The following is an 18,096-nucleotide window of genomic DNA, read 5'->3' on the forward strand; positions in this document are numbered from 1 at the left end:
CGAGGGGAGGGCACATGTACATTACAGTAAGTAGACATCTGTACACATAGGACTGCACACACCCAGTGTGACAGTATGGAGGAGAGGAGGGACGGGCACATGTACATTACAGTAAGTAGTCATCTGTACACATAGGACTGCACACACCCAGAGTGACAGTATGGAGGAGAGGAGGGGCGGGCACATGTACATTACAGTAAGTAGACATCTGTACACATAGGACTGCACATACCCAGAGTGACAATATGGAGGAGAGGAGGGGTTTGGCATATGTACATTACAGTAAGTAGGCATCATTACACATAGGACTGCACACACCCAGAGTGACAGTATAGAGCAGAGGAGGGGAGGGCACATGTACATTACAGTAAGTAGATATATGTACACATAGGACTGCACACACCCAGAGTGACAGTATAGAGGAGAGGAGGGGAGGGCACATGTACATTACAGTAAGTAGATATATGTACACATAGGACTGCACACACCCAGAGTGATAGTATAGAGGAGAGGAGGGGAGGGCACATGTACTTTACAGTAAGTAGATATCTGTACACATAAGACTGCACACACCCAGAGTGACAGTATGTAGGAGAGGAGGGGCGGGCACATGTACATTACAGTAAGTAGACATCTGTACCCTTAGGACTGCACACACCCAGAGTGACAGTATGGAGGAGAGGAGGGGATGGCACATGTACATTACAGTAAGTAGACATCTGTACACATAGGACTGCACACACCCAGAGTGACAGTATGGAGGAGAAGAGGGGCGGGCACATGTACATTACAGTAAGTAGACATCTGTACACATAGGACTGCACACACCCAGAGTGACTGTATGGATGAGAGGAGGGGAGGGCACATGTACATTACAGTAAGTTGACATCTGTACACATAGGACTGCACATACCCAGAGTTACAGTATGGAGGAGAGGAGGGGTGGGCACATGTACATTACAGTAAGTAGACATCTGTACACATAGGACTGTACACACCCAGAGTGACTGTATGGATGAGAGGAGGGGAGGGCACATGTACATTACAGTAAATAGACATCTGTACACATAGGACTGCACATACCCAGAGTGACAGTATGGAGGAGAGGAGGGGTGGGCACATGTATATTACAGTAAGTAGACATCTGTACACAGGACTGCACACACCCAGAGTGACAGTATGGAGGAGAGGAGGGGAGGGCATATGTACATTACAGTAAGTAGACATCTGTACCCTTAGGACAGCACACACCCAGAGTGACAGTATGGGGAGAGGAGGGGAGGGCACATGTACATTACAGTAAGTAGATATCTGTACACATAGGACAGCACACACCCAGAGTGACAGTATGGAGGAGAGTAGGGGAGGGCACATGTACATTACAGTAAGTAGACATCTGTACACATAGGACTGCACACACCCAGAGTGACAGTATGGAGGAGAGGAGGGGAGGGCACATGTACATTACAGTAAGTAGACATCTGTACACATAGGATTGCACACACCCAGAGTGACAGTATGGAGGAGAGGAGGGGTGGGCACATGTACATTACAGTAAGTAGACATCTGTACACATAGGACTGCACATACCCAGAGTGACAGTATGGAGGAGAGGAGGGGAGGGCACATGTACATTACAGTAAGTAGACATCTGTACCCTTAGGACTGCACACACCCAGAGTGACAGTATGGAGTAGAGGAGGAGAGGGCACATGTACATTATAGTAAGTAGACATCTGTACCCTTAGGACTGCACACACCCAGAGAGACAGTATGGAGTAGAGGAGGGGAGGGCACATGTACTTTACAGTAAGTAGACATCTGTACACATAGGACTGCCCACACCCAGAGTGACAGTATGGAGGAGAGGAGGGACAGGCACATGTACATTACAGTAAGTAGACATCTGTACACATAGGACTGCACATACCCAGAGTGACAGTATGGAGGAGAGGAGGGGAGGGCACATGTACATTTCAGTAAGTAGACATCTGTACCCTTAGGACTGCACACACCCAGAGTTACAGTATGGAGGAGAGGAGGGGAGAGCACATGTACATTACAGTAAGTAGACATCTGTACACATAGGACTGCACACACCCAGAGTGACAGTATGGAGGAGAGGAGGGGAGGGAACATGTACATTACAGTAAGTAGACATCTGTACACATAGGACTGCACACACCCAGAGTGACAGTATAGAGGAGAGGAGGGGAGGGCACATGTACTTTACAGTAAGTAGATATCTGTACACATAGGACTGCACACACCCAGAGTAACAGTATGGAGGAGACGAGGGGAGGGCACATGTACATTACAGTAAGTAGACATCTGTACACATAGGACTGCACACACCCAGTGTGACAGTATGGAGGAGAGGAGGGACGGGCACATGTACATTACAGTAAGTAGTCATCTGTACACATAGGACTGCACACACCCAGAGTGACAGTATGGAGGAGAGGAGGGGCGGGCACATGTACATTACAGTAAGTAGACATCTGTACACATAGGACTGCACATACCCAGAGTGACAGTATGGAGGAGAGGAGGGGTTTGGCATATGTACATTACAGTAAGTAGGCATCATTACACATAGGACTGCACACACCCAGAGTGATAGTATAGAGCAGAGGAGGGGAGGGCACATGTACATTACAGTAAGTAGATATATGTACACATAGGACTGCACACACCCAGAGTGATAGTATAGAGGAGAGGAGGGGAGGGCACATGTACTTTACAGTAAGTAGATATCTGTACACATAAGACTGCACACACCCAGAGTGACAGTATGTAGGAGAGGAGGGGCGGGCACATGTACATTACAGTAAGTAGACATCTGTACACATAGGACTGCACACACCCAGAGTGACAGTATGGAGGAGAGGAGGGGAGGGCACATGTACATTACAGTAAGTAGACATCTGTACACTTAGTACTGCACACACCCAGAGTGACAGTATAGAGGAGAGGAGGGGAGGGCACATGTACATTACAGTATGTAGACATCTGTGCACATAGGACTGCACACACCCAAAGTGACAGTATGGAGGAGAGGAGGGGAGGGCAAATGTACTTTACAGTAAGTAATTATCTGTACACATAGGACTGCACACACCAAGAGTAACAGTATGGAGGAGAGGAGGGGAGGGCACATGTACATTACAGTAAGTAGACATCTGTACACATAGGACTGCACACACCCAGAGTGACAGTATGGAGGAGAGGAGGGGAGGGCATATGTACATTACAGTAAGTAGACATCTGTACCCTTAGGACTGCACACACCCAGAGTGACAGTATGGAGGAGAGGAGGGGAGGGCACATGTACATTACAGTAAGTAGACATCTGTACACATAGGACTGCACACACCCAGAGTGACAGTATGGAGGAGAGGAGGGGAGGGCATATGTACATTACAGTAAGTAGACATCTGTACCCTTAGGACTGCACACACCCAGAGTGACAGTATGGAGGAGAGGAGGGGAGGGCACATGTACATTACAGTAAGTAGACATCTGTACACATAGGACTGCACACACCCAGAGTGACAGTATGGAGGAGAGGAGGGGAGGGCAAATGTACATTACAGTAAGTAGATATCTATACACATAGGACTGCACACACCCAGAGTGACAGTATGGAGGAGAGGAGGGGCGGGCACATGTACAATACAGTAAGTAGACATCTATACACATAGGACTGCACACACCCAGAGTGACTGTATGGATGAGAGGAGGGGAGGGCACATGTACATTACAGTAAGTTGACATCTGTACACATAGGACTGCACATACCCAGAGTGACAGTATGGAGGAGAGGAGGGGTGGGCACATGTACTTTACAGTAAGTAGATATCTGTACACATAGGACTGCACACACCCAGAGTGACAGTAAGGAGGAGAGGAGGGGAGGGCACATGAACATTACAGTAAGTAGACATCTGTACCCTTAGGACTGCACACACCCAGAGTGACAGTATGGAGGGGAGGAGGGACGGGCACATGTACATTATAGTAAGTAGACATCTATACACATAGGACTGCACACACCCAGATTGACAGTATGGAGGAGAGGAGGGGAGGGCACATGTACTTTACAGTAAGTAGACATCTGTACACATAGGACTGCACACACCCAGAGTGACAGTATAGAGGAGAGGAGTGGTGGGCACATGTACATTACAGTAAGTAGACATCTGTACACATAGGACTGCACACACCCAGAGTGACAGTATGGAGGAGAGGAGGGGAGGGCACATGTACATTACAGTAAGTAGACATCTGTACACATAGGACTGCACATACCCAGAGTGACAGTATGGAGGAAAGGAGGGGAGGGCACATGTACATTACAGTAAGTAGACATCTGTACCCTTAGGACTGCACACACTCAGAGTGATAGTATGGAGGAGAGCAGGGGAGGGCACATGTACATTACAGTAAGTAGACATCTGTACCCTTAGGACTGCACACACCCAGAGTGACAGTATAGAGGAGAGGAGGGGAGGGCACATGTACTTTACAGTAAGTAGATATCTGTACACATAGGACTGCACACACCCAGAGTAACAGTATGGAGGAGAGGGGAGGGCACATGTACATTACAGTAAGTAGACATCTGTACACATAGGACTGCACACACCCAGAGTGACAGTATGGAGGAGAGGAGGGGAGAGCACATGTACATTACAGTAAGTAGACATCTGTACACATAGGACTGCACATACCCAGAGTGACAGTATAGAGGAGAGGAGGGGAGGGCACATGTAAATTACAGTAAGTAGATATATGAACACATAGGACTGCACACACCCAGAGTAACAGTATGGAGGAGAGGAGGGGAGGGCACATGTACATTACAGTAAGTAGACATCTGTACACATAGGACTGCACACACCCAGAGTGACAGTATGGAGGAGAGGAGGGGAGGGCACATGTACATTATAGTAAGTAGACATCTGTACACTTAGTACTGCACACACCCAGAGTGACAGTAAAGAGGAGAGGAGGGGAGGGCATATGTACATTACAGTAAGTAGACATCTGTGCACATAGGACTGCACACACCCAGAGTGACAGTATGGAGGAGAGGAGGGGAGGGCACATGTACTTTACAGTAAGTAGATATCTGTACACATAGGACTGCACACACCCAGAGTGACAGTATAGAGGAGAGGAGGGGAGGGCACATGTACTTTACAGTAAGTAGATATCTGTACACATAGGACTGCACACACCCAGAGTGATAGTATGGAGGAGAGGAGGGGAGGGCATATGTTCATTACAGTAAGTAGATATCAATACACATAGGACTGCACACACCCAGAGTGACAGTATGGAGGAGAGGAGGGGAGGGCACATGTATAATACAGTAAGTAGACATCTATACACATAGGACTGCACACACCCAGAGTGACTGTATGGATGAGAGGAGGGGAGGGCACATGTACATTACAGTAAGTTGACATCTGTACACATAGGACTGCACATACCCAGAGTTACAGTATGGAGGAGAGGAGGGGTGGGCATATGTACATTACAGTAAGTAGACATCTGTACACATAGGACTATACATACCCAGAGTGACTGTATGGATGAGAGGAGGGGAGGGCACATGTACATTACAGTAAGTAGACATCTGTACACATAGGACTGCACATACCCAGAGTGACAGTATGGAGGAGAGGAGGGGTGGGCACATGTATATTACAGTAAGTAGACATCTGTACACAGGACTGCACACACCCAGAGTGGCAGTATGGAGGAGAGGAGGGGAGGGCATATGTACATTACAGTAAGTAGACATCTGTACCCTTAGGACTGCACACACCCAGAGTGACAATATGGGGAGAGGAGGGGAGGGCACATGTACATTACAGTAAGTAGATATCTGTACACATAGGACAGCACACACCCAGAGTGACAGTATGGAGGAGAGTAGGGGAGGGCACATGTACATTACAGTAAGTAGACATCTGTACACATAGGACTGCACACACCCAGAGTGACAGTATGGAGGAGAGGAGGGGAGGGCACATGTACATTACAGTAAGTAGACATCTGTACACATAGGACTGCACACACCCAGAGTGACAGTATGGAGGAGAGGAGGGGTGGGCACATGTACATTACAGTAAGTAGACATCTGTACACATAGGACTGCACATACCCAGAGTGACAGTATGGAGGAGAGGAGGGGAGGGCACATGTACATTACAGTAAGTAGACATCTGTACCCTTAGGACTGCACACACCCAGAGTGACAGTATGGAGGAGAGGAGGAGAGGGCACATGTACATTACAGTAAGTAGACATCTGTACCCTTAGGACTGCACACACCCAGAGAGAAAGTATGGAGTAGAGGAGGGGAGGGCACATGTACTTTACAGTAAGTAGACATCTGTATACATAGGACTGCCCACACCCAGAGTGACAGTATGGAGGAGAGGAGGGACAGGCACATGTACATTACAGTAAGTAGACATCTGTACACATAGGACTGCACATACCCAGAGTGACAGTATGGAGGAGAGGAGGGGAGGGCACATGTACATTTCAGTAAGTAGACATCTGTACCCTTAGGACTGCACACACCCAGAGTTACAGTATGGAGGAGAGGAGGGGAGAGCACATGTACATTACAGTAAGTAGACATCTGTACACATAGGACTGCACACACCCAGAGTGACAGTATGGAGGAGAGGAGGGGAGGGAACATGTACATTACAGTAAGTAGACATCTGTACACATAGGACTGCACACACCCAGAGTGACAGTATAGAGGAGAGGAGGGGAGGGCACATGTACTTTACAGTAAGTAGATATCTGTACACATAGGACTGCACACACCCAGAGTAACAGTATGGAGGAGACGAGGGGAGGGCACATGTACATTACAGTAAGTAGACATCTGTACACATAGGACTGCACACACCCAGAGTGACAGTATAGAGGAGAGGAGGGACGGGCACATGTACATTACAGTAAGTAGTCATCTGTACACATAGGACTGCACACACCCAGAGTGACAGTATGGAGGAGAGGAGGGGCGGGCACATGTACATTACAGTAAGTAGACATCTGTACACATAGGACTGCACATACCCAGAGTGACAGTATGGAGGAGAGGAGGGGCGGGCACATGTACATTACAGTAAGTAGACATCTGTACACATAGGACTGCACACACCCAGAGTGACAGTATGGAGGAGAGGAGGGGCGGGCACATGTACATTACAGTAAGTAGACATCTGTACACATAGGACTGCACATACCCAGAGTGACAGTATGGAGGAGAGGAGGGGTTTGGAATATGTACATTACAGTAAGTAGGCATCATTACACATAGGACTGCACACACCCAGAGTGACAGTATAGAGGAGAGGAGGGGAGGGCACATGTACATTACAGTAAGTAGATATATGTACACATAGGACTGCACACACCCAGAGTGACAGTATAGAGGAGAGGAGGGGAGGGCACATGTACATTACAGTAAGTAGATATATGTACACATAGGACTGCACACACCCAGAGTGACAGTATAGAGGAGAGGAGGGGAGGGCACATGTACTTTACAGTAAGTAGATATCTGTACACATAGGACTGCACACACCCAGAGTGACAGTATGTAGGAGAGGAGGGGCGGGCACATGTACATTACAGTAAGTAGACATCTGTACACATAGGACTGCACACACCCAGAGTGACAGTATGGAGGAGAGGAGGGGAGGGCACATGTACATTACAGTAAGTAGACATCTGTACACTTAGTACTGCACACACCCAGAGTGACAGTATAGAGGAGAGGAGGGGAGGGCACATGTACATTATAGTATGTAGACATCTGTGCACATAGGACTGCACACACCCAGAGTGACAGTATGGAGGAGAGGAGGGGAGGGCACATGTACTTTACAGTAAGTAGATATCTGTACACATAGGACTGCACACACCAAGAGTAACAGTATGGAGGAGAGGAGGGGAGGGCACATGTACATTACAGTAGTAGACATCTGTACACATAGGACTGCACACACCCAGAGTGACAGTATGGAGGAGAGGAGGGGAGGGCATATGTACATTACAGTAAGTAGACATCTGTACCCTTAGGACTGCACACACCCAGAGTGACAGTATGGAGGAGAGGAGGGGAGGGCACATGTACATTACAGTAAGTAGACATCTGTACACATAGGACTGCACACACCCAGAGTGACAGTATGGAGGAGAGGAGGTGAGGGCATATGTACATTACTGTAAGTAGACATCTGTACCCTTAGGACTGCACACACCCAGAGTGACAGTATGGAGGAGAGGAGGGGAGGGCACATGTACATTACAGTAAGTAGACATCTGTACACATAGGACTGCACACACCCAGAGTGACAGTATGGAGGAGAGGAGGGGAGGGCAAATGTACATTACAGTAAGTAGATATCTATACACATAGGACTGCACACACCCAGAGTGACAGTATGGAGGAGAGGAGGGGCGGGCACATGTACAATACAGTAAGTAGACATCTATACACATAGGACTGCACACACCCAGAGTGACTGTATGGATGAGAGGAGGGGAGGGCACATGTACATTACAGTAAGTTGACATCTGTACACATAGGACTGCACATACACAGAGTGACAGTATGGAGGAGAGGAGGGGTGGGCACATGTACTTTACAGTAAGTAGATATCTGTACACATAGGACTGCACACACCCAGAGTGACAGTAAGGAGGAGAGGAGGGGAGGGCACATGAACATTACAGTAAGTAGACATCTGTACCCTTAGGACTGCACACACCCAGAGTGACAGTATGGAGGAGAGGAGGGACGGGCACATGTACATTATAGTAAGTAGACATCTATACACATAGGACTGCACACACCCAGATTGACAGTATGGAGGAGAGGAGGGGAGGGCACATGTACTTTACAGTAAGTAGACATCTGTACACATAGGACTGCACACACCCAGAGTGACAGTATGGAGGAGAGGAGTGGTGGGCACATGTACATTACAGTAAGTAGACATCTGTACACATAGGACTGCACACACCCAGAGTGACAGTATGGAGGAGAGGAGGGGAGGGCACATGTACATTACAGTAAGTAGACATCTGTACACATAGGACTGCACATACCCAGAGTGACAGTATGGAGGAAAGGAGGGGAGGGCACATGTACATTACAGTAAGTAGACATCTGTACCCTTAGGACTGCACACACTCAGAGTGACAGTATGGAGGAGAGCAGGGGAGGGCACATGTACATTACAGTAAGTAGACATCTGTACCCTTAGGACTGTACACACCCAGAGTGACAGTATAGAGGAGAGGAGGGGAGGGCACATGTACTTTACAGTAAGTAGATATCTGTACACATAGGACTGCACACACCCAGAGTAACAGTATGGAGGAGAGGGGAGGGCACATGTACATTACAGTAAGTAGACATCTGTACACATAGGACTGCACACACCCAGAGTGACAGTATGGAGGAGAGGAGGGGAGAGCACATGTACATTACAGTAAGTAGACATCTGTACACATTAGGGGTGTGCACCGGCCACTTTTCGTGTTTTGTGTTTTGGTTTTGGATCTGGATCTTTCTTCGTGTTTTGGATCTGGATTGGTTTTGCCAAAACCACCCTTCCGTGTTTTGGGTTCTGGGTTTTGTGTTTTGGATCTGTATTTTTTTTTAAAAAAGCATAAAAACAGCTAAAATCACAGAATTTGTAGGTTTTTCTGCTCCTATGCTATTATTAACCTCAATAACCTTAATTTCCACTCATTTCCAGTCTATTCTGAACACCTCACACCTCACAATAGTGTTTTTATGTCCAAAACGTTGCACCGAGGTAGCTGGATGACTATGCTAAGCGACACGAGTGGGCGGCACAAACACGTGACCCATCTAGGCGTGAAACTGCAGTGGCAGACAGGATGGCAGTTTGAAAAACTAGGCCCCAAACTGTACATAATGCAAAGAAAAAAAAGAGGTGCAAGATGGAATTGTCCTTGGGCCCTCCCACCCACCCTTATGTTGTATAAACAGGACATGCACACTTTAACAAACCAATCATTTCAGCGCCAGGGTCTGCCACACAACTGTGGCTGAAATGATTGGTTCGTTTGGGCCCCCACAAAACAAGCTGGCAATTAATGTGTCCCTGCACAAACTGGCTCTATGGAGGCAAGATGTCATCCTCATCCTCCTCATCCACCGATTCCTCACCCTCTTCAGTGTGTACATCCTCATCCTCACAAAGTATTAACTCGTCCCCACTTGAATCCACCACCACAGGTCCCTCTGTACCTTCTGGAGGCTGGTCTCCCTGGAAGAGCTGATAATTCATTTTGATGAACATCATCTTCTCCACATTCTGTGGAAGCAACCTCCTACGCCTTTCGCTGACAAGGTTCCCGGCTGCACTAAACACTCTTTCGGAGTACACACTGGAGGGGGGGCAACTCAGGTAAAATAGAGCCAGTTTGTACAGGGGCCTCCAAATTGCCTCTTTTTCCTGCCAGTACAGGTATGGACTGTCTGCCATGCCTACTTGGATGCTGTCACCGATGTAATCCTCCACCATTCTGTCAATGGTGACAGTATCATATGCAGTGACAGTAGACATGTCAGAAATTGTTGCCAGGTCCTTCAGTCCGGACCAGATGTCCAAACTTGGTCCTGCCTGTCCTGCATCACCGCCAGCGGGTTGCTTAGGATACCTAAGTTTTTTCCTGGCAGCCCCAGTTGCAGGAGAAAATGAAGAAGGAGCTGTTGACGTGTCACGTTCCGCTTCAGCTGACAGTGTGTTCACCAGCAGGTCTTTGCACCTCTGCAGGCTTGTGTCGGCCGGAAAGAGAGACACCACATAGGCTTTAAACCTAGGATCGAGCACGGTGGCCAAAATGTAGTGGTCTGATTTCAACAGATTGACCACCCTGGAATCCTGGCAAAGCGAATGAAGGGCTTCATCCACAAGTCCCACATGCCGAGCGGAATCACTCCGTCTTAGCTCCTCCTTCACTTTCTCCAGCTGCTTCTGCAAAAGCCTGATGAGGGGAATGACCTGACTCAAGCTGGCAGTGTCTGAACTGACTTCACGTGTGGCAAGTTCGAAGGGCTGGAGAACCTTGCACAACACGGAAATCATTCTCCACTGCGCTTGAGTCAGGTGCATACCCCCTCCTTTGCCTATGTCATAGGTGGATGTATAGGCTTGTATGGCCTTTTGCTGCTCCTCCATCCTCTGAAGCATATAGAGGGTTGAGTTCCACCGTGTCACAACCTCTTGCTTCAGGTGATGGCGGGGCAGGTTCAAGAGTGTTTGCTGGCGCTCCAGTCTTCGGCACGCAGTCGCTGAATGGCGAAAGTGGCCAGAAATTTTTCGGGCCACCCAAAGCGTCTCCTGCACGCCCCTGTCGCTTTTCAGAAAATTCTGCACCACCAAGTTTATTGTGTGAGCAAAACATGGGACGTGCTGGAATTTGCCCAGATGTAATGCCCGCACAATATTGGTGGCGTTGTCAGATATCACAAATCCCCAGGAGAGTCTAAGTGGGGTAAGCCACTGGGCGATGATTTCCCTCAGTTTCTCTAAGAGGTTGTCGGCGGTGTGCCTCTTACTGAAACCGGTGATACACAGCGTAGCCTGCCTTGTAACGAGCTGGCGTTTCTGAGATGCTGCTACTGGTGACGCTGCTGCTGTTGCTGCGTAAGGTGATACATCTACCCAGTGGGCTGTCACAGTCATATAGTCCTTAGTCTGCCCTGTTCCACTTGTCCACATGTCCGTGGTTAAGTGGACATTGTGTACAACGGCATTTTTCAGGACACTGAGGACACTTTTTCTGATGTTTCTGTACAGTCTCGGTATCGCCTGCCTAGTGAAGTGGAATCTAGACGGTATTTGGAACCGGGGACACACTACCTCCATCAATTGTCTAAATCCCACTGCACTAATGGCGGATACCGGACGCACGTCTAACACCAACATAGCAGTCAAGGCCTCAGTTATACGTTTTGCTTCAGGATGACTGCTGTCGTACTTCATCCTCCTCGCTAAGGACTGTTGGAGGGTCAATTGTTTAGTAAAAGTAGTGGTGTTCCTACTTCCTCTCTGGGATGATGAACGACTCCCAGCAGCAGCAACAGCAGCAGCGGCAGCAGTAGGCGTAGCAATGCAGGATCCTCCAGAGGAATCCCGGATAGGAGAGTCAGTCATGCCAGTGACATGGCCTGCAGGACTACTTCCGATCCTGACTAAGGAGGAAATTGACGAGGAGGGAGTTGACGGTGTGGTTTGCAGGCGCTTGGATACAACAGGACAACGGGATTTAGGTGTCCCTGGACTGCTTACGGTCTTAGCCAAAGTTTCTGAACTTGACAGTAACTTTTTATGAACGCGCTGCAGGTGCCGTATAAGGGAGGATGTTCCTAGGTGGTTGACGTCCCTACCCCTACTTATTTCACCTTTACATATGGTACATATGGCAAGACAGTTGTTGTCCGGATTTGGATAGAAATATTGCCAGACCAAAGAGGTGGAATGTTTGGTCTTCTGCCCAGGCATGACCGTGATGGGCTTTTTCATCCCACGGACAACAACTGTCTCCCCCGGAGCCTGATTTAAACAAACCACATCACCATCAGAATCCTCCTCGCCAACTTCCTCCTCAGCGCCAGCTACACCAGTATCCTCATCCTGTTGTACTTCAACAGTGACATCTTCAATTTGCATATCAGCAAGTGGACTGTGGGTGCTCCTTTCAGCACTTGCAGGGGGCATGCAAATGGTGGAAAGAGCCACCTCTTCCCGTCCAGTGCTGGGAAGGTCAGGCATCGCAACCACCACCACACTTGGACTCTCCTTGGGGATTTGTGATATCTTCTTAGAAAGCACAGTTCTTCGCTGTGCTTTTGCCAGCTTAACTCTTTTGATTTTTTTAGTGGGAGGAGGGCTTCCATCGTCATGTGAAGCTGAACCACTAGTCATGAACATACTAGGGATCGACCTTAGCCGTTCCTTGCCACTCCGTGTCGTAAATGGCATATTGGCAAGTTTACGTTTCTCTTCAGCTGATTTAAATGTCTTTTTCAAGGTCATTTTCCTGAACTTTGCCATTTGGGATTGTATGTGCCCTCTACTATGACATTGGGCATCGGCCTTGGCAGACGACGTTGATGGCATGTTATCGTCTATGTCATGACTAGTGGCAGCAGCTTCAGCACTAGGAGGAAGTGGTTCTTGATCTTTCTCTATTTTATTTTTATCGGAGAAAGTTTGGTCCTCCATTTATGTTATATCGATTTGATATATACGTGCGGCTAAACACAGAAAATAATTTTTTTTTTGGTTTGGACTGGAGTGTACTTTGTGGGTTACAGCACCCTTAACGGTCAAGCCAGCCGGCCCTTTACTTATGACACAGGCGCACTCTTGGCACTACTTTGTTGATGCACGTGCGGCTACTGCGCACACAATTCACAAACACAGAAAATAATTTTTTTTTGGTTTGGACTGGAGTGTACTTTCGGGGGTTACAGCACCCTTAACGGTCAAGCCAGCCGGCCCTTTACTTATGACACAGGCGCACGCTTGGCACTACTTTGTTGATGCACGTGTGGCTACTGCGCACACAATTCACAAACACAGAAAATAATTTTTTTTTTGGTTTGGACTGGAGTGTACTTTCGGGGGTTACAGCACCCTTAACGGTCAAGCCAGCCGGCCCTTTACTTATGACACAGGCGCACTCTTGGCACTACTTTGTTGATGCACGTGCGGCTACTGCGCACACAATTCACAAACACAGAAAATAATTTTTTTTTGGTTAGGACTGGAGTGTACTTTCGGGGGTTACAGCACCCTTTAACGGTCAAGCCAGCCGGCCCTTTACTTATGACACAGGCGCACGCTTGGCACTACTTTGTTGATGCACGTGCGGCTACTGCGCACACAATTCACAAACACAGAAAATAATTTTTTTTTTGGTTTGGACTGGAGTGTACTTTCGGGGGTTACAGCACCCTTAACGGTCAAGCCAGCCGGCCCTTTACTTATGACACAGGCGCACGCTTGGCACTACTTTGTTGATGCACGTGCGGCTACTGCGCACACAATTCACAAACACAGAAAATAATTTTTTTTTTGGTTTGGACTGGAGTGTACTTGGGGGTTACAGCACCCTTTAACGGTCAAGCCAGCCGGCCCTTTACTTATGACACAGGCGCACGCTTGGCACTACTTTGTTGATGCACGTGCGACTACTGCGCACACAATTCACAAACACAGAAAATAATATTTTTTTTGGTTTGGACTGGAGTGTACTTTCGGGGGTTACAGCACCCTTAACGGTCAAGCCAGCCGGCCCTTTACTTATGACACAGGCGCACGCTTGGCACTACTTTGTTGATGCACGTGCGGCTACTGCGCACACAATTCACAAACACAGAAAATAATTTTTTTTTGGTTTGGACTGGAGTGTACTTTCGGGGGTTACAGCACCCTTAACGGTCAAGCCAGCCGGCCCTTTACTTATGACACAGGCGCACGCTTGGCACTACTTTGTTGATGCACGTGCGGCTACTGCGCACACAATTCACAAACACAGAAAATAATTTTTTTTTTGGTTTGGACTGGAGTGTACTTTCGGGGGTTACAGCACCCTTAACGGTCAAGCCAGCCGGCCCTTTACTTATGACACAGGCGCACTCTTGGCACTACTTTGTTGATGCACGTGCGGCTACTGCGCACACAATTCACAAACACAGAAAATTATTTTTTTTTGGTTAGGACTGGAGTGTACTTTCGGGGGTTACAGCACCCTTTAACGGTCAAGCCAGCCGGCCCTTTACTTATGACACAGGCGCACGCTTGGCACTACTTTGTTGATGCACGTGCGGCTACTGCGCACACAATTCACAAACACAGAAAATAATTTTTTTTTTGGTTTGGACTGGAGTGTACTTTCGGGGGTTACAGCACCCTTAACGGTCAAGCCAGCCGGCCCTTTACTTATGACACAGGCGCACTCTTGGCACTACTTTGTTGATGCACGTGCGGCTACTGCGCACACAATTCACAAACACAGAAAATAATTTTTTTTTGGTTAGGACTGGAGTGTACTTTCGGGGGTTACAGCACCCTTTAACGGTCAAGCCAGCCGGCCCTTTACTTATGACACAGGCGCACGCTTGGCACTACTTTGTTGATGCACGTGCGGCTACTGCGCACACAATTCACAAACACAGAAAATAATTTTTTTTTTGGTTTGGACTGGAGTGTACTTGGGGGTTACAGCACCCTTTAACGGTCAAGCCAGCCGGCCCTTTACTTATGACACAGGCGCACGCTTGGCACTACTTTGTTGATGCACGTGCGACTACTGCGCACACAATTCACAAACACAGAAAATAATATTTTTTTTGGTTTGGACTGGAGTGTACTTTCGGGGGTTACAGCACCCTTAACGGTCAAGCCAGCCGGCCCTTTACTTATGACACAGGCGCACGCTTGGCACTACTTTGTTGATGCACGTGCGGCTACTGCGCACACAATTCACAAACACAGAAAATAATTTTTTTTTTGGTTTGGACTGGAGTGTACTTTCGGGGGTTACAGCACCCTTAACGGTCAAGCCAGCCGGCCCTTTACTTATGACACAGGCGCACGCTTGGCACTACTTTGTTGATGCACGTGCGACTACTGCGCACACAATTCACAAACACAGAAAATAATATTTTTTTTGGTTTGGACTGGAGTGTACTTTCGGGGGTTACAGCACCCTTAACGGTCAAGCCAGCCGGCCCTTTACTTATGACACAGGCGCACGCTTGGCACTACTTTGTTGATGCACGTGCGGCTACTGCGCACACAATTCACAAACACAGAAAATAATTTTTTTTTGGGTTTGGACTGGAGTGTACTTTCGGGGGTTACAGCACCCTTAACGGTCAAGCCAGCCGGCCCTTTACTTATGACACAGGCGCACGCTTGGCACTACTTTGTTGATGCATGTGCGGCTACTGCGCACACAATTCACAAACACAGAAAATAATTTTTTTTTTGGTTTGGACTGGAGTGTACTTTCGGGGGTTACAGCACCCTTAACGGTCAAGCCAGCCGGCCCTTTACTTATGACACAGGCGCACGCTTGGCACTACTTTGTTGATGCACGTGCGGCTACTGCGCACACAATTCACAAACACAGAAAATATATTATTTTTTTAGCACTTGGGGGGAGCACCCCTGATGGACAGAGCACCCCCTGGACAACACTACAGCACTCCTTTAGGACTGGGACACTGCACAGGACTTTGGAGTGGACACAGCCCCTATGGAGAACTGACTGCACAACACAGTCCAGCCAGCCCCTATGGACTTTGAAGTAGTGGACACAGCCCCTATTAACAACAGCAGCACAGCACAACACAGCCAGCCCCTATGGACTTTGAAGTAGTGGACAACAGCAGCACTACACTACACTACACTACACAGCCCTAACTCCCACCCTCCCTCTTCACTGTCCACAGCCGAGTGAGAAAATGGCGCCGACGTGTGTACCTTATATAGGATCCAAAACCCGCGAGACTCGGAAGGCGGGAAGATGACGTTTTGCCTCGATTTCAGATCCGAGTCAGGCGGGAAAAGTCGAGCCTGACTCGGATCGGACTCGGATCGGGGGGGCTCGGGGGGGTTCGGATTTCAGAAATCCGAACCCGCTCACCCCTAGTACACATAGGACTGCACATACCCAGAGTGACAGTATAGAGGAGAGGAGGGGAGGGCACATGTACATTACAGTAAGTAGATTTATGAACACATAGGACTGCACACACCCAGAGTAACAGTATGGAGGAGAGGAGGGGAGGGCACATGTACATTACAGTTAGTAGACATCTGTACACATAGGACTGCACACACCCAGAGTGACAGTATGGAGGAGAGAGGAGGGGTGGGCACATGTACATTACAGTAAGTAGACATCTGTACACATAGGACTGCACATACCCAGAGTGACAGTATGGAGGAGAGGAGGGGAGGGCACATGTACATTACAGTAAGTAGACATCTGTACCCTTAGGACTGCACACACCCAGAGTGACAGTATGGAGGAGAGGAGGGGAGGGCACATGTACATTACAGTAAGTAGACATCTGTACCCTTAGGACTGCACACACCCAGAGTGACAGTATGGAGGAGAGGGCACATGTACTTTACAGTAAGTAGACATCTGTACACATAGGACTGCCCACACCCAGAGTGACAGTATGGGGGAGAGGAGGGACAGGCACATGTACATTACAGTAAGTAGACATCTGTACACATAGGACTGCACATAACCAGAGTGACAGTATGGAGGAGAGGAGGGGAGGGCACATGTACATTTCAGTAAGTAGACATCTGTACCCTTAGGACTGCACACACCCAGAGTGACAGTATGGAGGAGAGGACGGGAGAGCACATGTACATTACAGTAAGTAGACATCTGTACACATAGGACTGCACACACCCAGAGTGACAGTATGGAGGAGAGGAGGGGAGGGAACATGTACATTACAGTAAGTAGACATCTGTACACATAGGACTGCACACACCCAGAGTGACAGTATAGAGGAGAGGTGGGGAGGGCACATTTCCTTTACAGTAAGTAGATATCTGTACACATAGGACTGCACACACCCAGAGTAACAGTATGGAGGAGATGAGGGGAGGTCACATGTACATTACAGTAAGTAGACATCTGTACACATAGGACTGCACACACCCAGAGTGACAGTATAGAGGAGAGAAGGGACGGGCACATGTACATTACAGTAAGTTGACATCTGTACACATAGGACTACACATACCCAGAGTGACTGTATGGAGGAGAGGAGGGGAGGGCACATGTACATTACAGTAAGTAGACATCTGTACACATAGGACTGCACACACCCAGAGTGACAGTATGGAGGAGAGGAGGGGTGGGCACATGTACATTACAGTAAGTAGACATCTGTACACATAGGACTGCACACACCCAGAGTGACAGTATAGAGGAGAGAAGGGACGGGCACATGTACATTACAGTAAGTAGACA

The 18,096-nt window shown here is 48.3% G+C and overlaps 1 protein-coding gene across 1 annotated transcript in view; it reads right to left on the bottom strand.

The window, feature by feature from the left end:
- Nucleotides 1-18,096, bottom strand: part of LOC148481856 (uncharacterized) — a 102,201-nt gene that overhangs the window by 22,518 nt on the left and 61,587 nt on the right. The gene's annotated exons all lie outside the window — the stretch shown is intronic.

This window comes from Taudactylus pleione, unplaced genomic scaffold (assembly GCF_031769625.1).
Source record: "Taudactylus pleione unplaced genomic scaffold, aTauple2 ptg000559l, whole genome shotgun sequence".
Classification (NCBI taxonomy): domain Eukaryota; kingdom Metazoa; phylum Chordata; class Amphibia; order Anura; family Myobatrachidae; genus Taudactylus; species Taudactylus pleione.